At 35.8% G+C, this 23,645-nt stretch overlaps 1 pseudogene across 1 annotated transcript; it reads right to left on the minus strand.

The window, feature by feature from the left end:
* Positions 1-676: 676 nt before the first annotated feature.
* LOC143623073 (calreticulin-like) lies at positions 677-5,688 on the minus strand (annotated as a pseudogene). Its single transcript, XR_013151829.1, has 14 exons — positions 5,538-5,688; positions 4,350-4,457; positions 4,061-4,253; positions 3,712-3,970; positions 3,588-3,644; positions 3,458-3,505; positions 2,777-2,863; positions 2,645-2,702; positions 2,490-2,557; positions 2,320-2,415; positions 2,202-2,249; positions 1,116-1,145; positions 938-1,021; positions 677-851 (listed from the first exon to the last, which is right to left on the minus strand). The product of XR_013151829.1 is annotated as a calreticulin-like (transcript).
* Between the last annotated feature and the right edge of the window lie 17,957 nt (positions 5,689-23,645).

A 23,645-nucleotide genomic window follows, 5' to 3' on the forward strand; every position in this document is an offset into this window, starting at 1 on the left:
ATATGCGGTCGATTGGAGAGAATTTGAGCGAAGAAGATAAAATAGAAGAGATGAGAGATGGTGTTGCCACTGGCAGATTGGAACTCAATGGAACGGAAAAACGGATTGTAGCGATGAATATACTAACTTTGAATTCAATCACAAGTATTTATCTTTTGCATTGATGCAACAATGACCTGAACATTATAATTCATATATAAACATTTAAAAACTTTTACATCGAAACATAGACAAAAATATACATGTCGCAATGGTATGTTCAAAATTTATTAGAACTTAATATATTAAAAAAATATAAAAGAAAAACAAAATGACTCAAGGGGGTTAAAAGGTAATTATTGAGGTGTAAAACTTGTAACTATAATTTAAACAATTAAAATGTACTAGAGGATGGGTCTCGACTAAAAGACCAAAACATCATCTTTAACTTTCTTAAAACATGCATCAAAGTTAGTACCATAAGTAAATGTATTTGTATCTCTTAATTATATTGTAGAGATAGAGATACGATAACGCATCTTCATCTATTTATTTTCATTTCTATATTGCTCGCTTTAAACGGTTCAAGTCAATTATTGTTTTGGTTTAACGTCAGTTTTTTTCTATATTTGGTTGGATCCGTTTTAGAAAATTTCAAACTACGCCGAAGATATGGTTTAGAAGATAAATATAAATGTGAAAGTCAAGTGGGCCTTTTAAATGAAACACACAAACACAAATGTTACTGTTATTCTTTCGAGCACTCTTCCAATGGTAATTGATAACATAGACCATAAGAAGAACATATCATCCATCCCAAGCCCGAACTACACAAACTATAAAACAAAAATATCCCAAACTTATAGCTCATCCTGCATAATATATTATAAAAACAGATCAATTTATAAACCCAACTATAATATATAAAATCATAAATTAAAATTATAAATAAACTTACCTTGATATCACTAGCATCTGTTCCTTCCTCATCATCATCATCATGACCAGCATCATCACTCTCATTGCCCTCATCCTCATCAGCCTGAACCACATTTTATTCAAATTTAATAATTCTTGCCATTTTAAGCAAAAATAGAAAAAATAATAAAAAAAGAGTGAGGGATTGGGACACTTACATCAGAATCGGTCGGGTCATCCTTCGATTCCTGAGAAGAGAAACAAACAGGTCAATCAGTCAAGGTGGGTTGACCAGTCAACACCTTTTTGTCCAACGTTAATTATTTATATTTTATATTTTAATGATACTGGAATGTAATAAATATATGATAGTAAAAGGTATAAAAATAACAATGTCATCAAAAATGAAACGTCATTTGAGACTTCCGAGCGTACTTTATTTAACCAGTTATCTAAATCTGTTCACGAGCCGAAGCGAGTCAGGAAAATCTCGAGCTCAAACTCAAACGAACCGGCTCGTCTCGCTTATCTGACGAGCTGAAAATTCAAGCTCGGCTAGTTAGAAGCTTGAGCTCCAGCCCATGGCCTATTGAGCCGGCTTGTTAATGCCTTTTATTGGTCTTTTACAAATATTGATTTATAAAAGACAACAAAAAATACTATTCTTTTAACATACACATAATACAAATCTTATAAAGAAGAAAATTTATACTATTATATGTACTAACTTTGTTTTATTTTTCCAAAATTTTATAAAGATCGAGAGGCGTGTTATATGCATTATTAGTGTTCACTTCATATTTTTATGTTATTACTATTATTATTATTATTATTTACTACTAGTATTATTATTATTATTACATATTTTAAAAAATTGGGGTTTAATTTAAGCGAGCTAACGAGCGAGTCCACATTCCGGTTTAGACCGAACCACAAGCCGAGCCAATCTTGGTTCGGGCTCGGCTCGTTTAGAAACCAAGCCGAGCCAGCCTGGCTCATTTAGATACGAGCTCTTTTCGAGCGAACTTCAAACGAGCGACAAAACTATTGGAAAACCTCAAGTTATCAATAGGCTTGTAAATAAACAAATTGTTCAGTGAACCGTTCGGCAGGAAGTTCGCTTATTAATAAATGAACGAACATGAACAAAAGATTTTGTTCACTTAATTAAATGAACAAACGTGAAGATATGTTCAGTTCATTCATTTGCATATGTGAATGTACATTTATGTTCATTTATAGTAATGTTGTCTCATTGATATAAAACTAATGACCAGAAAAATACGCAAAGATGATCATCGTACCTCTTCTTCGCGTTTCTTTTCTAGCTCTTCAAACGCTGCCTTCTCAGCCTAAATAAAGAGAAATAAATATAAAAAATATTAAGTATATAGATATATTACATAAAACAGCAAAACATACATCTTTTTGTTTGCCCCATGTTTCTTCTGCCACTTGTTTTGCGTATTCAGGATCATCACATATCAACACATTGTCAAACAGAGTTCCAGATTTCACCTGAAAAATAATTGTACCTTATGAGTATTCGGTTCTCACAAAACGAATAATTAATGCATTCGATAAATAATTACCTGCCATAGTTCAATGCCAACATACTTCAACTTGGGGAAAACATACAGATCAGGGTCATCCTTAAAATCTATATATATAAAAGATTCATCATCAGTACAAAATACAAGTAGATATTATATATCTGTAACGACTTCAAAGATGAAATGACAGAAACCTGGGTTGTCAATCTTGGGTGCCTTCCACTTCCCTTTATAGTTCGGGTTCTTGATTTTCTGTCGAGTCAAAAACAAGCTTATGTAACGTTTATAAATATAAATTTTAAATGTTAATCATTTAATCCACAAACCTTTGCTTCCCATGGACCTTTGTACTCTGGGTTTGGAATAGTTGGGACCATCCACTCGCCATCTTCCTCATCATCCCAATCTTCTGGCTGAAATGTATAAAAAAAATTAACCAATCATGATACGTTATATCTAGGCCTGTAAACGAGCAAAACGTTCAATGAACCGTTCGGCAGGAAGTGTTTATGTTTGTTTATTTAATAAACGAACGAACATGAAAAAATTTCTTTTGTTCATTTAAAGAACAAACAGAAAGAAACACATGCCTCGTTCGTTAGTTTATGTTCGTGAATTTTCGTTTCGGTTGGTTTTTATATTCACTAAACTTTTTAAGCTATGCATATAGTTTGTGAAATTAAGGTATTTCCAATTACAACTTCGTCAAGTTTTATTAACTTTTAGGCCAATAATGATTTCCTATTTACTTTAATTGGTGTTCACTCAGTAATCCTTCACCTATGTTCAATTATGTTCATCTGCTTCGTTTATACTATTAACAAAACATGTTCAGTTTCTTAACAGGCGAACACGGACAAGAAACCTTATTCGCTTAATTGCTTTTTTATTAGACCATTTGTTCGGTTGGTAAAATGAACAAACACCAACACGTTCATGTTCGTTCAGTTCGTTAATAAACAAAGCTATATCAGCTGAACCAGAATCAATGAAAGAAAAATGTATACCTTTTTGGCATCAGGATCAGGAATTTCCTTTGGGATGTCATCATAACCCTAAAATTAGATTAAGAATAACAATTCAGGGTTGGATTTCCATGGATCTAATAGAGGGAATCAATTTTTAATATTTTGTAACCACGGGTTTCTTATCTTCAGGGTCGGGAATAAACTCTTTATCATCCCAGTCTTCAGGCTAAAATAAAAAAAAGAATATGAGTCAGCAATGACAAGAAAGAATATGTGTGCATGTGTGATTTTACCTTTTTAGCCTCGGGGTCCTTTATCTGCTTTGGTGGGAGAAGATCCCAGTCTGAGTACAAGCTTCCTGTTTGCTTCTCTACATTATCAATCAAGATACTGTAGGCAGCATCGGGCCGGAGAATGAAAGTATAAACATGTGAAAGTTGATCAGTTTCACAAGGAACATCTTTCTTGATCAATTTGTTTTCCCCGTTGTATGTAAGAATTGCATGAACCTTCTATGTAGCATACCCACAAATATCAGGTCCAAACATGATACTGTAATTACAATAAAAATCAAGCTATAAGAAATAATAATAACATGAAAGTATATGAAACTTTAAGGCAGGAGTTGTATATGTAAATAACCTGTATGGGGTATCACCCCCGAATTTCTTTTGATCCACATCACCACTGAGTAATTTCATGTAGCCACCACCACATTCAAGCTTCTGCTCATGCTTAACAGAGAATTGGAAAACTAATGTTTTATCCTTGTTGCTGAATTCAGGGTATTCAGCTGAGATTGCATAAAACCTGTAGTCTTCGCTTGTCTGTATGCCTATTGATCAAGGAAAACGAAAAGAGTTTGTCAGTAACTTATAAAATTAAGTAACTTGCAGAAACATTCTTCAGAACAATTGGGTAAAAGGGTTACCTTTATCATTGGCATCTCCATTCCATTTACCAGAGGTGTAGTTCCATTCCCCAGCCATGTTCTCATCTCTCTTCCAGTCAGATTTAACCCACCGGCTTTCCCATCCATCTGATGAAGTATCATGCAATCACACATGTAAATTTAAAGCAACCAAAACAAATGCAACACTGTCGTATTGAACATCAAAGTAGAAGTAATATTAAAAAGAAAACTAAGTTTTCTCAAGCAACACGGTGAAACCAGTAAATCTTCCTCTTAAACTTAAAAAAATCAGGACCCTAAATTTTGTACAGACCAGATGCTGAAAGCTTATTAATTCTTCTTTGCCTAGAGGTTGTACTATTTTTCTTCATAAAGATGCCAATTTCTTAAAGGAGACAAAATTCAAAGTTTAATAGTTATCAACACAGAAAACATGGGAGATTTACTGCTGTAAGATCATAAATAGAAATAAACCAAGAACTCGCCTAAATTGGTGAAACACTAATAATAAGTCAACTAATTCAAGAGAACCTACACTTATGCATAAACAGAAAGCTTCACATAGCAATTAGGCACTCAAATTGAGCTTCGAATGAAGTAAATCATCGAAACACCAACCAAAAGGTACCATAACCTTCTCATTTCATCTCAATTGCCACGGATCAGTTAAAATAAAGTCACTCTAGTATCTAAACTTAAAACAAGTTCATATCCGATAAATCTCATCAATCCATCATCAATCTCCATTGAAATATCAAGTAACGTCAATGATTATGCTAAACGAATCGGAAACAAAAAGATCAAATTCCATTTCACCTCAATTGTCACAGATCACACTGGATGTAAATCGCTCTAGCCTAGGGGTGCAAACGAGCCAAGCTCGAGCTTTAGAAATAGAGATTGAAACGAGCCGATTATGCAACAAACAAACTAATTGTCACAGATGACGTTGAAATTAACTCAGTCTAAGCTAAAAGGCTGAAAATAGGTTCATATTGAACAAATTATCATCAATCTCGAATGGCGTATCAATTAACGTCAACGATTACGCTAAAACCTAAGTAATCGTACCCAAAATAATCCGGTTATCGTAAACAACAGGGATCCATATACATTAGGTCAAACTGAATTCAAAATGCAGCAAATTAATACAATAGCCGAGTTCATCGATAATAAAAATAATAATAATAATAATAATAATATTACCGTCAAAACGTTCCTCGAAGAAGACTTTAGCAGACGCTACTGAAAGAAGCAGCAGAGAGATGAGGGCTCGCTGTGTCGCCATGAGGCAGAAGAGCGAGTGATGCAGCTACTGAAAGAAAGAAACAGATCATAGGGTTTTATAAGGTTGCTGGTATTTCGGTAATTATGCGTGGCTTTCAGTGTCGAGTTTTTAAATGGTGATGTGGGCGAATTGGGTTTGGACACGTTGGTTTGGCGTGTCATGAGGTATGACGTGGATTGGGTTTTACTACAAATTGACGTACAGGAATTTGTAGCTGTCAAGTTACGGAATTAGCCCTTGGTTGATGGGGCAACCGAATATCCGGTTTTATCCACTTTTTAAGTTTCTTTCTTCTTTTCTTTTTTTCTTTTTGGCAAAAACGAAGGGAAAATGTATTATGGATCTTAGTTCATGGAGTCAAACGTCAATGAGTTTAGGACATATGGTATCGGAGGATAAATCCGAATTAAAAATAGCAAGGTCTCAAGTTTAAACTCGATTCTGATCGGGTTTTACTGTAATAGGCCTTCGAACGGCGGGTTTTTCTAAGATGGTAGGCTTAGGCTACCTAACGCTGTTTGTGACCGCGGATGTATTTGGTCGTCTTTTGTCATTAGGCTTACCCTTGGTAGTCATGCATTATTCGATTGTCGTTCAAAAAGGAAAGTTCATGAAGTCAAACTAGGCTAATACGCTTTTAAAACACCAAAACTAAATGATTGTGTTATCTTGAATCTTTTCCATTTATCGTCGCGAACAACTAAATGATTTCACCATAGTTGTTCAACCAGTGTATACGACTAATAGTTTAAAGTGGGTGGTTTTGTCACACCCGGCCTTAAGGGCAATACGACTAATAGTTTGTATCGTTTTTTTTTTTGTAAATATATCAGAGTTGCGTTGTTTTAACAGAGGTGTTTCGATATAATATCCCTTTATAAAATCTCGGGATTTAAATACCCATTTGATATTACAAAGCACATCTGTAAAATTATAATTTACATCGTTTTATAATTTCAAACGTCTGAGCCATTAGATAACATTTAATTACTATATCTACAATATTCTATCATGTCATGCTTGTTTGGTCTAACCTTATTGATTTCCTGTAAAACAGTTTGAAAATACGTCATCGATATGCTGGTGAACTGTTGACTACAAAATATTTTTTGAAATATTGTTAAAACACAAATATAGTTTTATGTACAGCGAAGCAGGACTTCTGCCATGTCCCACAAACACACACACAAAAGTCAACAGTATCTCCGGGAACTATACCCAATGAAGATATGGTTTGAGACTGACGCATATCATATCTACTACTTGTCGATTATGTTTGGATCAAGACACATGTGCATTTAGTTTTAGTGATTTTATTTTCTATCTTGTGTTGTAACGTTTTATAAACGTCTTTAGACTCTTTAGATATACAGTATATTTGTCTTTTCGGCTTTAAGACATATAACATATTTATCTATTAGAGTAGAGTTAGGTGCCATTTTAGTACATGTGGTTTGGCCAACTACACAACTTTAATACCTATTCTTTATTTTGTGTAAATGGCTACCTTAGTTTCAAAAAACTTGCATTTTTAGTACTTCTTTTCTAACCCCGTCTATTTTTTCCGTTAAGTCAGGGATAATTTGGTAACTTCGTTATTTTCTTTGTTTTTTCCTTTTCTTTTAAACTCTTATATCTTAAAAACCTTAAATCCCCAAATCAAAACATCAAAATCCAAATCCTAAATCCCCAAAGCCTTTCTCCATATCATCATAGGGTTTAAATTTTTATTATATTTGGGGATTTAGGATTTGGATTTTGATGTTATGATTTGGGGATTTAGGGTTTACAACATATAAGCGTTTAAAAGAAAAAAAACAAAGAAATTAACGAAGTTACCAAATTATACTTAACGGAAAAAATAGACAGGGTTAGAAAAAAAAGTACTAAAAATGCAAGGTTTTTAAAACTGAGTTAGCCATTTGCACAAAATAAAGAATATATACTAAAGTTGCATAGTTGGCCAACCACATGTATTAAAATGGCACTTAACTCTTTAGAGTAACATCAATTTGTTTAGGCTCTTTAAGACAGATAGTACAAATGTACAATTGTCTTCTCAACTTTAAGACAATCAGCTTGTCTGTCTTTTCAAAGTAAAATCAGTTTTTTAAACAGTTAAGCATATTCACCTTTCGGCAAGTCGATACATCTTTTTAAATGTTTTCATTTGTAAATATGATTTGACTCTTCTGAAACAAATACTGGTATATTCCATAGAAGTACGACTGTTAAATCAGTTTAACGTATGTACCTTTATGCTCTGTTGATGAACTGGTATAGATAATCTTTAACCTACCATAAATAAGTTTACATAAATACTTGGATCTTCTTTCCTGATCCAGCTGCAAACCATACTAGCATGGTTTTATCGTTTAAAACCTCGGTCATAAATATTGGTTTGGTTTTATCGGCTTAAAACTTAATTTCCTTTAAAATTAAAAAATTGGTTTGAGACGGGCCGTATCATAATGAGACGTGTGACAATCGTCAATTTTCAAAACCGAAAATCCGACTCATTTTAAAATTTTGATATTTTTGGGATCTTCATTTATTAACAAAGTGGTGTATTTATTGAGTATTTATATTTATTATGTTGCCATGATGTTATCGATCCATTCGCAAGTCGTATTTAATGAGTTTCGTACATTTATCATATTGAATCCAAGTTCAAGGACCAAAATTGTCAAAAGGATAAAGTTTAGGCTTCCTTGTATGTCGCGCTACACGAATAATCTTCTTACGAGCCGTTGCGATACACGACAGGGCTCAAGAACATTCCTTGATCATCAATTTGGTCAAACATTCTTTAATTCCTTGATTCTTGCTATCAAACATTCTTTAAGACTAGCCTTGTGACTAGCTATCAAATTAACTCACCTCTTCTTGTTAACGAATTGGAGCCTATATAAATCTCACTCATCATCTGCAAATCCTTTACCATAACTCAATTCTCTCTCAATTTTGCTCTAGTTTTAAATTTGGTGATCAAGTCTAAGGTTTGACTTTTAAAGTTAACCGTTCAAGAACTCTTCTTCTTTCTTTTGTGTTACATTCTCCGGGTAATTGTTATTTTATGTTTTGATACTCATATTGGTCATTATCATGATATCAAGATAATTGACATTCGTAGTGACGTATCATCCTTCAATAATCAACTTGTCTAATGTTCGGTTTATAAAATTTTGTGTTAAAAAAATCACTTTTTGCAAACTAATAATCAAGACCAAATGTAACATCCCAAGTTTCGTCGGTATTTAAAGGTATTGGGTTTAATTAAATTATAGAAGATAAAAATAATTATCTAAAGTAGGAGAGGAATAAGTATCATTATATGAAAAGTTAAACATGAAACTCTGCCCTCTTCCTATAAATGTAGCCACCATCTCATTCATACCCTCCAAAATCATTCTTTACCAAATTCCTGTTTTTGAGAAAATAACCCACAAAGACACGATGATTCCCGAAGATCTAACCGTTAGATCGGTCTCAAATTTTAACTGAGTGTTCATGACATATAAATGAAGATCCCGACTGAACAGATCTTCGATTAGAGATCAAGAAGTCCGTTTTTTATCAGCAAAAGCGTAACAGCTAAAAATGGAATTTTCCGACATTGTTCAGCCTCTTCGGCGACTGTAGCGGCGTTTTCCAGTGAAGGCAAGCTGATAGGTGTGTAGATCAGGGCGAGACGGTTTCGTGGTTGCTTGAAACACTCAATTAAAAGTTCGTTTGATATGGTTTTGCTCTATTCGAGTGATTTCAAACATAAACCTCTAAGGTACATTTTTGTTAAAAATGTTTGCTTTTCGTGTACGGATTTGCACGAAAATTAGTAGGACGATAGAACGGGTCACGATTATTGATAAAGTAATGAACTTGTGAGTAAATGGATTAGTTGGTTCGTTTCGGGTAAAACGAGTAGTGTTCGGTTAGTGAAAATGACCGGTAAACAAAGTCGGTTTTGCATGAAACATGGTGGATAGTAAATCAGACCTTAATATGTGAGAAAAACGCAAACTTGAACATAAACAATTTGTTTGGAATGAGACGGGACAAACGAGTAACGTTTGAACCGAGTTACTGCAAGGAAACAATATGGTTAAAGTCGAAGGCTCATTTATTATGCAAGACAGGCAAAACGAGTCAAAAAGTGATGGTTGGCTGTAAATCATGTATTTTATATGTTTTATTTAGTTTTTAGTGTGAACTTTAGTACTTCAAGTGTGTTTTTGTATTTTAGGTTATTGAGTATTAAAGATACTAGTTGGAGACATTTACGAGCATGCTTTGGAGTCTCGGGAAGTTCGGGTTCAATCGCGTGATTCGGGGTTATAATAATAATAATAATAATAATAATAATAATAATAATAATAATAATAATAATATGCATGTGATGTTGGTTACAATTTATGATTACTTTAATATTAATTTGTAATTGAAACAAATGTGATACATCACATATTCATAAAAGCATGATCTGGTCTTTATTTAATTGTTGGGCTGCTCACGGGAGTCGAGTCCACTAACAAGTCATAGGAGCCCATTTGAAAGGAAAAGAAGGTTGTACGAGGTTGAGAGAAAACTACTATCAAGAGATGGCTGGGAGAACACGTTGAACGGGGGAAAAGAGGTCACGCCGAAAAGAAAAGGGAAGAAGGAGGTCAGCATATTAATATTGATTCATCTTCCAAAATATTAAAGAAAGATCTTCATTCATCCATTCACCATATTGGATGGCCTATCAAATATTAAATGAAAACCTAATCATTGTCATGAGTGGCAAGTCTCCTTAGAGTCATACCCAGGATGTAGAGTTTGTATCTTTCAATTTTCTCATGTGTTTTAGAACGAATGATTATGTATAATTATTTATGGGTGATATATGATTATTGATGTTTGGTATTTCTGTGTGTTCAATCGGTTTAGGTTTACGTTGGTATGAACGCTTTGTTACCAGTTGCTAATAATTGATCATATGACTGTTTGATTAGATTGAATATGATAAAACATATAATTGCCCTTAATTAAGTCACACTGGCAGGGACTTTTTGGTAACCAGTGCCGTTTGTAAAGCGATTGTTGATGTCTAAGGTTTTGTCTGATTGATCAGTCTGTAGTTAACCATTAATAATTAATCTGTTAGGTTGCATGAGATCACTGTTAGTTGCTTACTTGAATTCCCGGGTGTGATTTGCTTAATTCTCTAAATTCACTTTAATTGCTTGTGTGATCAGCACTAAAAACCATTCACTTCATTATATTAAATCTGTACACGATTACATTGACCACATACTCCTGGTTGTTACGATACCTTACTTATCCTGTCACACCCCGACCAAAGGCGGAACATGCCGGGGCGTAACGTATTAATTTGACAGTAGCTCAAAAGACACTAATAAATGTGACAACTATTATTTAATTTCATTAACATTACATCAAGTACACAAATTACAATAATTAAATCAAATAAATCATTCTTTTGTGTAATATGAATAGATATCCTAAGGTCTAACTATTGTCTTCAATCTTGAATAATATCAACTACTTGTACCTGTAACATGTATGAAAATAGAGTTTGTCAACACGAATGTTGGTGAGAATACATAAGTTTCAGTTTTATATATAGAGAGAGATAAATCACAATTCATATGTATATAATGAGTATTACAATTCTTATGAAAATGTAAACAACTAAATAGATGTGGACCCGTTCTTATTGATACGAAATCAACGTACTTGGGTAAATGTATGATCATACTAGATGAGGATAGATGAGGATGAGATACCAACCACCAAACATAAAATAAACAATTAAGCACATAGAGCATTTATCATAGAGCATGCAATAATCACACATAAACATATATTGAATTGTGTATTGAATAGATGAATAAGTAAAAAAATGAGAAATTTAAATAGGGTATACATGCCACCCCCAAAACATAAAGAGGAAAAATGGGGATATGTAAACTCACCTTATAAAGTAGGATAAACGAGGACGAGATAATAAAAGAAAGAGCTAGGATGAAAACGGTCAAGCTTCTCGAGATTTGCTGACAATTAATCCTAGTTGATAACGATAAAGTGAGTTAAATATAAAATAAGACGGATCTTGGGTCTCAATGAGGTTATTGATCTTATTGTCATTTTATTATGGTTGTATATTATATCATTAACGTGATTATCCTTATTGTTGTTGTTATTATTATTATTATATTATTATATTATTATACTTGCTTTCTTTACGTTAAAAAATTAAATATTTATAAAGTGATAAAAGTTGGAAAATTTATACGTACATAAATCTTTAAAATGAATACAATTTGGGTGATTAAACGAGTTATCATAACATATATATATATATATTCATACATATATATAAAAGATTTATGAAGAAAAATGCCATTCTTCGTTTATTAAATGTTATGAACATAAATTAATATAAAAGAAAGTTATTTAGTTGTGTTAGAAAAAAATTAAATAACAAAACCGGGTCCAGGGGACTTGAAGGTTTGGTTTTGCCAAGGTTATATTTATAAGATTTATTAGGCAATAATAATAATAAAAAAGGAGGTTAACATGAAAAAATATCACCAAAAAAGGGTAAAAAAAAATTAAAAACGGGCTGGGTCGGGTTCGAACCCGTGACCCAACCTTGGTGATATGCGTGACAAGCCAACTGATCCAGATTAGCCATTTGTTAACATAACAGAAACAAAAATATAAGAACACAATCAAAAGAGAATAAGAACCCTAGATTATCCAATTGGGTAATCTGATCCATGTTCGATCAAACAAGGTTGGGGCTTTTAATCTATGACAAAACGCGATTCTAGCCGTACCTTTTAATTGGATTAAAACGCTTGCTAAGAGGGTGAAACTGATTGAGCTAGGTTGCGGCCAAAAGGGGTTTAATTAGGTGACGGGTTGGGATTTTAAATGGAATTGAGTTTAGGGGAATTGTTCGCGACGGGTAGTAGAAGGTTTCTACAAGTTTAATTGGTTCATAACAAGGGGGTTATATAGATCACGAAATTAGGGTTCGTTTAGGCTTAAACTGGTTAGTTTATCAAATTGCGGACTAATTAACACGCTCCCACTATAATTAGGTGTCGGTTACACGTTTACTTGGTGAAATATGCTAATTGCCTAACTTAATTGATCATAACGAGCGGGAATTTGGAGGTTATTGAATGGTTTGGGGCCGTCGGGTCGGGTTTGGGTCAACTGGTCGGACCAGGAGGTGGTTTGGGTTATAATATGTTATTTTAATATCAGAACTTAATTGATAAAATACCCGAACCTGAACCCAGGTCGGGTAATGATTACAAAAACCGAAAAGGAAACGGAAAACCCGAAATGTTACAGTATTCACAACTTTTTGGAAATTTCGTCCCGAAATTAAAGAATAAAGAAAAGAAAAAAATACCATAGCATAAACGAGGAAAATAAAAATCAAGAGAGATTTTTTTTATTTTTTATTATTTTATTTTATAATAATAAATAATAACACAAAACTTCGAATGAACTGTTCAACGCTACAAATGGAAGGTATGATAAGGACACTTATATATAGGATGTACCAGCGGCGTATCCGTCATGCCCTTATCACATCAATATTTGTACCGTTACCCTAAGTCACCCTAGGTTCCGAGTTATGACGCACAACCGTATTCACCATGAGTTCCATGCGAGGATTTGATAATCATGCGTGCACTCATAATTATTTAGATCGTCGCATGATGCACATGGTTCGTCCCGTTGTGCAGGTTTGAAAACAAGGGTAAAAGAAAACTTTATAATTGATATTTAAATGGAATCACTTGATCAAGAGTAATGAAGTAAAAATTGAATGGAAATTGATGAACATAATTAACTAGTAAAATAATCCCAAAAAAAATGACGAAATTGTTGAAGTTAACCATCGAGAGTAATAACAACAAAATGAAATAAATAGATAGAGGAGAATTTTGAAATTATATAAGTAACTTATACCAACGATGTAGAGAAAATACTTGGGACGGCGACAAAATTCACGCAATAGGTTCACACAACAAACGAATCACATGACTTATGAAAATAATAAATAAGGTTTGAAACCAAGTTATAAAATCGATGAGACGAGGTAAGATTACTATGAGAATGTGGTGAGTTTGGAGGGTTTGGGTAGCCATGTATTAAAATATCAAAATAAAATTTGTACATGTGACTCCTATTAGATAGCTATGTACAACACATGTTCATAGTCCCAATTTCCAAAACATTTGTAGGAAATCGGTCATATGTAGTTTATGATACAAACACGGTACTATTAGATAACTATGCACATCACCATGCACATAGTCCTGGTAAATAACCGGTCATAGACGACTTAAATTATGATAATAAATTGTGTAACAATAAGTAGTGCAATAAACGACAAGATAGGAATAATTGAGAGATTGAATGCCATTATAAATAACCAAAATTCTCATTCATAACAAAACAGGAGATTTACTGAAGTCAATACATTAGATTTAAATGAAAAGAACTAGTTAAAAGAAACGTCTTTTGCGTAGCATGTCTTCATAAAGGGTTAGGCTTAGACTTGGGAACCGTTGATGTAACACACTTGTCCTTGAGTAACTCGGTCACTTGAGGTTGATTGGTTGATCGGGGTTTGGTTGACTTGAATTGGTTGAGTGGTTGGACTTGAATTGCTTGGATGGGTTGAGCTTGGATTGGTTGAAGTTGATTTACTTGGGCTTGGTAAGCTTGATATTGAGTGGTTTGAGTTGGGTAGGATTGAATTTGGTTCATGTGTGCGGGTCTTGGGCATGCATTGCGAAAATGGCTAGGGTCTCCACAATTGTAACAAGCTCTAATAGTTGAGGGTGCTTGAGTAAATGGTTAAGCATAAGGTAAGGGTTGGGTAAGAGGTGAGGTAAATGGTTGCATCAAAAGTTGGTTGCGTTCACGACATGTGGTAAAGAGGAACCAAATCGATTTCAATGGGTGCATTGTCGACACTTGAGGTTAGGCGAATGGTGAAAGTTACACGTATCATATAATGGGTGGGGTCCTGTGTATGGTTTCTTGGTGGGTTGGGCTTGTGATTGGGCCAATACATAGTTTTGGGAATTGGACTTTCTTTTATTGTTGCGGTAGTGGGTAGAGTCGTTGTTGTGCTTGAAGCATTCGGGCTTAGAAGGGTCGGGTTTGGGAGCGGTTATCAGCAGGGTTCGTATAATCAGAATCGGGGGTATAACAGAGATGGTAACCAGGGTGGAAATTCTTCGGGTAGTTAGGATCAGCAGAAAGGGTCCTTGGGTAATTCGGATGACTCGGTACATTCGAAGTTGGATGCGTTGTTGAAAGTCATGACTGATCATAAAACCGAAACGAGGCAACAGTTCAAGTTACGAGATAAGTCGTCAGAGGCAATGATGAAACAAATTGGTCAGCTCGCTGCAGATATGGCGAAGTTACAGAAGAACGGGGGCCAACTTCCGAGCGACACCACAGTCAACCCGAACCACTACAGCTCGAGTTCAAAGAAGCACGTCAACCAGGTAAGTATTTTACGTAGTGGTAAGAAATATGATAATAAGGTTGGGGGTCCACCACCATTGGTTGATGGGGTGGTGGAAGAGATTGATGAAAATCTCGTCAGTGATGACGAGCCGAAACCGATTAAATTAAATGAATCTAACAAAAGTGAAACTAAAAATAACAAATTGGTTCCGAAGGATGACACCAACAATTCTAAATATAAGGAAAAGGTGAAAGCCGTTCCATATCCCGACGCTTTGTTGGCGCCATCGAAGGTGAAGATGGCATCAAAACGAGGCCCGCAACAAGAAGAAATGTGGGAAACGTTTAAACAAGTAAAAATTAACATTCCTCTACCATTAAACAAATTCCCACCTATGCTAAGTATTTGAAAGAATTGTGCCTATAGAAAAGGAGTCATAAGATTCCTAAACAAATTGATTTTACCGATAATGTGAGTGCAATTCTTTCGGGTGCTCTTCCACCCAAGCTACAAGATCCGGGAACGCCCATTATACCCATTCAAGTGGGTGATTTTAAAATGACTCGGGCGCTTCTAGATCTTGGAGCTAGCATCAGTATTCTCCGGGGCAGTTTATACGACTAGTATGATTTTGGCCTGCTTCGTGCGGCTGTCACCACAGTTGTCTTGGCTGACCAGACACCGAAACTTCCCAGAGGAATATTGATCGATGTTATCATCAAGGTGGAAGACTTTTACTTTCTAGTTGACTTTTTGGTTCTCGATTATGTTTCTGGTGAAAGAACCAAACAACCTACAGTTATTCTCGGTAGACCATTTTTGGCTACCGCAAATGCCAACATTAATTATAGAAATGGTACTGTTGACATGGCATTCGGTAACCGTAAGCTGAGGATTAATGTTTTCACACGTGGAGATAATTCTCTGGTTGATGACAAATGCTTTATGGCTGATGTCATTGACGAGTGCATCCCGCTATACAACTCTATCGTCAGCAAGGATGGCACAACAGAGACGGGTTTTTTGTTTGACAGGTTACAGGTGGAAACAGACAAGTTGCTAGAAGATGTGGAGAAACAAATGGAGATTGCAGCTGTGCGAGGAGACCGCCCACCATGGTCAGTTCAGGTGGAACTGCTTCCCGAGAAGATTGATGCCAGGTTGAAACCATCAATGCTGGAAGCACCGAAAGTCGAGCTGAAAGAGCTCCCAAAGCATTTAAAATATGTTTTTCTTGGTAAGAATGATACATTGCCTGTTATTATAGCTTCTAACTTATCTGTTGAATTGGAAAATGCTTTGATGGCGATGCTGGTTGCGAATAAGGAAGCAATCGGATGGACGATAGCGGATTTAAAGGGAATCAGTCCCTCGATTGTGATGCACAAAATTTTAACAGATCCGGCTGTCAAACCCGCGCACGATGCTCAACGGAGGTTGAACCCGAATATGGGGGAAGTGGTCAAGAAAGAAGTGCTGAAGTGGTTGGATGCTGGCATTATCTTTGCCATATCAGACATCACGTGGGTGAGCCCGACACAGACAGTACCGAAAAAGGCGGGCATCCAAGTCGTTAAGGACGACTCAGGTAACGAGGTCGCCACCCAACCGGTAACCGGGTGGCACATTTGTATTGATTATCGAAAACTGAACGCGGCAACATCGAAAGATCACTTTCCGCTTCCGTTTATCGATCAAATTGTTGAAAAGCTATATGGTCAGAAATTTTATTGCTTTTTAGATGAGTATTTCGGGTATAACTAGATAGCTATTCATCCTGAAGATCAGGAAAAGACCACGTTTACGTTCCCGTATGGCACATTCGCGTAGGCGAATGCCATTCGGGTTATGTAACGCCCCCGACACCTTTCAAAGGTGCATGATGAGTATCTTTTCAGATATGGTGGGGGAGTCTTTGGAAATTTTCATGGATGATTTTTCGATGTTCGGCACATCTTTCAAGTCATGTTTAAATCAACTCAAAAGAGTTTTGAAACGATGTGTCGAAACGTATTTGGTTCTTAGTTGGGAAAAGAGCCATTTTATGGTCCAAGAGGAATTGTATTGGGCCATGTTGTGTCGAGTCGTGGGATCGAGGTGGACCGGGCTAAAGTCCAATTCATTTCTACTCTACCTCATCCCACTAATGTCAAAGGCATTAGATCGTTTCTAGGGCATGCCGGATTTTATAGACGGTTTATTAAGGGTTTTAGTGATATTACCAAACCCTTATGTAATTTATTACTTAAGAATGCCCCGTTTGACTTTAATGATGACTGTGCTAAGGCCTTTGACATTTTGAAATTGAAATTAGTTGAAGCCCCGATCTTGCAATCACCCGATTGGAGTTTACCTTTTAAAATAGTGTGTGATGCAAGTGATTAAGCGGTCGGGGCTGTTTTGGGTCAATGGGTTGACAAGAAACCCGTTGCCATATATTATGCAAGTAAAACTCTTTCAGATGCACAATTGAATTACACAACAATTGAGAAAGAGTTACTGGCAATAGTATATGCTCTAGATAAATTCAGGTCATATATTTGGGGAAGTAAAGTAATCATTTATTCTGACCACTCTGCAGTTAGGTACCTTATAGATAAAAGGATGCAAAATCGAGGCTTATCAGATGGGTTTTACTACTGCAGGAATTTGATCTAGAGATTCGGGACAAGAAAGGAGTAAAAATGATGTTGCAGATCACTTGTCCCGAATTATGGTGGAAAATGGGAACACAGATGGGCCTATTAACGAGTCCTTCCTGGATGAGCACATTCTGGCAGTTTCACTAAATCCTTGGTTTGCTCATATTGTTAATTTTAATATTGCAGGTGATTTACCAGAGCATTGTCCAAGGAGAAAGAAGAAACAGTTGATATCCCAAGCCAAACAGTACATTTGGGACGATCCAGACTTGTTCAAAATTGGTGCAGATCAGATGATCAGATGATGCATACCCGAAAAGGATGTCAGATCGGTGTTGGAACACGCACATTCGTCTGCATGTGGTGGTCACTTAAGTGGCCAGAAAACCGCTCGAAAAGTTTTAACGAGTGGTTTCTTTTGGCCGTCATTGTTTAAGGATGCTCACGAGTTCGCGACACACTGTTTAAAGTGTCAACAAGTCGGGAGTATTTCTAAGAGGGACGAGATGCCCTTGAACCTGATCCTAGTTGTTGACATTTTTTATGTCTGGGGATCAATTTCATAGGCCCGTTTCCGAATTCGCACGGTAATTTGTACATCCTAGTGGCCGTCGATTACGTTTCTAAATGGGTTGAAGCGATAGCCACTAGGACAAATTATCACATAGATTTGGAGTTCCCCGAACCATCATAAGTGATGGGGGATCTCATTTTAAGAACTTTAAATTAGGTAAATTGCTTAAACGATATGGTGTTGATCATAGGATTGCAACTTCTTACCATCCACAAACGAGTGGACAAGTGAAGGTTTCCAATAGGGAAATTAAACAGATTTTACAGAAAACCATTCGGGCAGACCGAAAGGATTGGTCAATCATGTTGACCGATGCTATATGGGCCTACCGAACCGCATATAAAACACCAATTGGAACCACCCCCTATAGACTTGTATATGGAAAGGATTTACATTTACCGGTTGTGTAACAACCCAGCTACCACCGCACCATAATATTGTCCGCTTTGGCTGGGACGTACCACCATCGCCTCACGGATTTGCTTTTGGTTGCCCAGGTGGTCACCCATCCTCATACTTCTCCCACCTGAGCACGCTTAACTGTGGAATTCTCCTCTCATCCACTACCATTAAGCACCCAAAACGCGTTATGATGGGGAAGGTATCCACCTCCTTATAAGGAAGGCTTAGTTCTCCTTCCCAACCGATGTGGGATGTCACAGGTTGAAATTGCACAAAGAGCGTTTTGGACTACTAAACAGGTTAATATGGATTATGATGATGCAGGTAAGGCGAGGAAGTTGGCTTTGTGCGAGATTAAGGACTTGAGAGACGAGGCATACGATTGTGCGTCCGCTTACAAGACAAAGATGAAGAAAGTTCATGATGCTAAAATCTGGTTGAAGAATTTTGAAGTTGGTCAAATAGTTTGGCTCTACAACACGAGGATGAAGCTTTTTCCGGGTAAACTCAAAAGTAAGTGGATGGGCTCGTATTTGATTGTTCGAGTTGGAAATCACGGGCAATACGAGATTGAAGATTTTGATGACCACGTAAGACAAGTGGTGAATAGCTATAGGTTTAAGCCATACTTGGAGATGGAGGATATTCATAACATGGGTAAGGAATCAGTGAGTTTCATTGTAACGTAACCGGTTTATGAAGACACTTGATGGTCAATTACATGTGTTTTCCAAGTTCGTGTATATTATGTTGTAACCGAACTTTGTGGGTGTTGTTCACTATAAACCCTCACGAGACCCCACTCGTCCTCCCGGGCTACCGGGAGGTTTAAAAGGCTTGTAGCATACGCTAAATGTAATCGTGATTCCTACGAAAGTGAGTTAGGTCTTTTAACGTTTTAGCTTGTTTAACATAATTTATTATGAAATGACTTAATTCGGCTTGGCAATTGTTTTAATAAAATTTATCAGAAAATCATTTTCGTAACTCGTAAAATCATTTCGTATGTCTTACACTTGTGAGAAGCTTGCTTCTACACGTCTCGAGATTTTGCAGGTTCGGTTGTCAATTTGGTACTTGGTCGAGACGAGAGTATACGAGTGTTTATGAGAGTTCGTGAGCCGACTGGTCCTTTTCCAGTCTCATTGTTATCAGGTGATTTCAGTTTCATAATTTAGTTTGTTTTATTACTTTAAATGTTAAAAGTGTAATTGTATAATTGCTAGTTGAACCGCCACATTTGAACCCCGAATTTTAAAATTGCTTAATAGTCAAAAAGTCAATTTCAACCCTGTCCCTCATATGTTCATTAATCGTTTTATCTATTTTAATTTTGAGGACAATGTTTCATTATTCTAACATTGAGGACAATGTAAACCTCAAGTGTGGGGATGGGGGAAATTTGAAAGTTTTAGCCCGATAGTACCTCGAAGAGTGTTCAGAAACCAAAGTTGTTAAATGTTAATTATTGCCATTAATGCCAAGTTATAGGTTTCTGTTCATGGTTGGTTTTTCAGCTTGTCAATAGTCTTACTCAAAAATTTTCATAACGAGAAGTTGGAAATGGGGTCGTTTAGGCGGGGATAACGAGTCATGGGGACAAATATATATAATACGTGTGTGAGTCATGTTTATATCATAAACCCTATTCCTCCGGTACGTGTGTGAGTTGACCCAAATATATATAATACACATATAATATATAGTACACACATGTCATCTGAGTGCTTTCATCGATGTTCATGGATTACGGCATCGTAGTTGGCAAAATGCAAAAGTGATAGAGGCAATTAGGTTAAGCCTCGTCTGGATGAGCGAGAGTGTGGGTACTGGGGGGTTGTGCCTCATACATTTTACATATGAGGATGGGTAATGTGAGGGGCGGGGGTTGGTTCCCTTAGAAAACATTTCTTGGACCTATTTTTCATTTTTTTAACCCCGACATTATGTTATGAGACGATCCGTCTTACTAGGTTTATTTGTAATTGTATTTGTTTTTGTATTTGTATTTGTTCCATTATTAAGCATCACGTTACTATGCTTTAAAAAAATTCAGGAAAAAGCCCAAAAGATGTTTGTTTATATTCAGTTATGTATTCAGTAGTTCGTTTATGTAACAAAAAAATGAAATCAGTATGTATGTTAGTTTGCTTATTTAGAGGTTTTATAATAAGTTAGTCAGTTTGTATAGTAGTTTCGGTTATATAGATGTTTTGTAATTGTTTTAATGAAATAAGTATGACCATCAAGCCGGGTCGGATCGTTTGAGCTACTTAAATATTTCCCTTCCATACCCTTACACCTGGCCCCGTTACAACCCTTTTAAGCCCTCTTGATTTTCATTTGAGTCAAAGCAGCTTTATGGATGAATATTTGCTTATGAGTGATACTGAGAGCAGAGTGATACTAGCAAATCTATTGGTAGTTCAGATATTAAACCGAGAGGGGAGTTATTATATTATGAGGGGTATGAGCATGTGTGCCTTAACTGGAAACAAAGTACACTCGTCTGGGCGGCTCTATTGTTTTTATTATAGCACTTAACCTTATTTTTCGGATGTCAATCTAAAAACAGTGTCAGTCTGGGAAACTGGGTATGACCTTAAACCTTACTAGTATTAATGGCGATAATTTACACACCTATGATGGAGGTTGATGTTTGCTTTAGAGTTTGCTTGAGGGCAAGCAAAAGATAAGTGTGGGGATGTGATGGTTGGCTGTAAATCATGTATTTATATGTTTTATTTTAGTAGTTTTATTTAGTTTTTAGTGTGAACTTTGGTATTTCAAGTGTGTTTTTGTATTTTAGGTTATTGAGTATTAAAGATACTAGTTGGAGACATTTACGAGCATGCTTTGGAGTCTCGGGAAGTTTGGGTTCAATCGTGTGATTCGGGGTTATTATAATAATAATAATAATAATAATATGCATGTGATGTTGGTTACAATTTATGATTACTTTAATATTAATTTGTAATTGAAACAAATGTGATACATCACATATTCATAAAAGCATGATCTGGTCTTTATTTAATTGTTGGGCTGCTCACGGGAGTCGAGTTCACTAACAAGTCATAGCAGCCCATTTGAAAGGAAAAGAAGGTTGTACGAGGTTGAGAGAAACTATTATCAAGAGATGGCTGGGAGAACACGTTGAACGGGGGGGGGGGGGGGGATGAGGTCACGCCGAAAAGAAAAGGGAAGAAGGAGGTCAACATATTAAATATTGATTCATCTTCTAAAATATTAAAGAAAGATCTCCATTCATCCATTCACTATATTGGATGGCCTATCAAATATCAAGTCAAGACCTAATCATCGCCATGAGTGGCTAGTCTCCTTCGAGTCATACCCGGGATGTAGAGTTTGTATATTTCAGTTTTCTCATGTGTTTTAGAACGAATGATTATGTATAATTATTTATGGTTGATATATGATTATTGATGTTTGGTATTTTTGTGTGTTCAATCGTTTTAGGTTTACGTTGGTCTGAATGATTTGTAACCAGTTTCTAGATAATTGATTATATGACTGTTTGATTAGATTGAATACGATAAAACATATAATTGCCCTTAACTGAGTCACACTGGCAGGGACTGTTTGGTAACCAGTGTCGTGTGTAAAGCGATTGTTGATGTCTAAGGTTTTGTCTGATTGATCTGTCTGTAGTTAACTATTAATAATTAATCTGTTAGGTTGCATGAGATCACTGTTAGTTGCTTACTTGAATTCCCGGGTGTGATTTGCTTTTGTTAATTGATTGAAACTCGTTTACTTGCTTGTCGCTTAATTCTCTAAATTCAGTTTAATTGCTTGTGTGATCAGCACTAAAAACCATTCATTTCATAATATTAAATCTGTTCACGATTACATTAACCACATACTCCTGGTGGATGTAACACCCCGACCAAAGGCGGATTATACATCGGGGCGCCACATATTGTTTCATTACTCGTGACACTATTGGGTGTCAATATTTAATAAATATATTCATTCACGCACGCGCAACGTAAACACAAGATAACATATATCAACATAAATCAATATATTATAAGACAAAATATTCGAACAATAATAACTTGTCTTGTTACATTTTAATCTAGGCCCAAAAGTAAAATGTCCTACGTGTCCACAAGCTCCAAAAGTAGCTACAGCAAACCTGATCATGTGTTAAAATAAAACGTCAAACACTTGCGTGTTGGTGAGAAATCAAGTTTAATACAATACATAGATAACAATAAATCTGCGCGCAACATGTGTATGTCTGGTTTTCAACAAGAGTGTAATCTGATCGGGACCAACTCTAAGATTTATAGACTGCCAGTGCTCACAATTGAGCTCACAAACAAGAAAAACTGTGCAAGTGTAAACAAAAGAGAAAATCATAAACGATTGTTCTCCCGTGTTCATCTAATGGTACCATGAGAACTGCGGAATAGACCGACAAGACGGTTAATGATCCACACATACAAATAAACAGCCAAGTCTACGTCCTCAACACATGGGATACTGCGCGACTAAAGTTCATAAACAAGTTTAAGACTCTAAGTTTGTATGAACACATGAACATCCCAAAACATTAAAAATAAAAAGGGATTAGGTACGAGATTACTCACTTGATAAACGGTGCGGTGAAAGATAAAGCAAGAACCAACTTTAAACAAGCACAAGTTAACCTATAATTAAAGATTATTGTTTTAACGATTGGTTTTAAGTCTAGATTATAAGTTAGCATAATTAATAAATAACTTAAACAAATTATTATATATTATAGATTACCGGAAAACAGGGCAGAACAGGAGAGAGGACGGAGGCAGAGAGACTAGGCGACCGGGGACAACGGCAGAGAGCAAAGGAAGAGGAAGATAACAAGTGTTTGTGTGTGTAGTGT

The sequence above is a fragment of the Bidens hawaiensis genome, unplaced genomic scaffold (assembly GCF_021521415.1).
Source record: "Bidens hawaiensis isolate Kalapana, Puna unplaced genomic scaffold, B.hawaiensis_p1.1 tig00003270_1, whole genome shotgun sequence".
NCBI lineage: Eukaryota > Viridiplantae > Streptophyta > Magnoliopsida > Asterales > Asteraceae > Bidens > Bidens hawaiensis.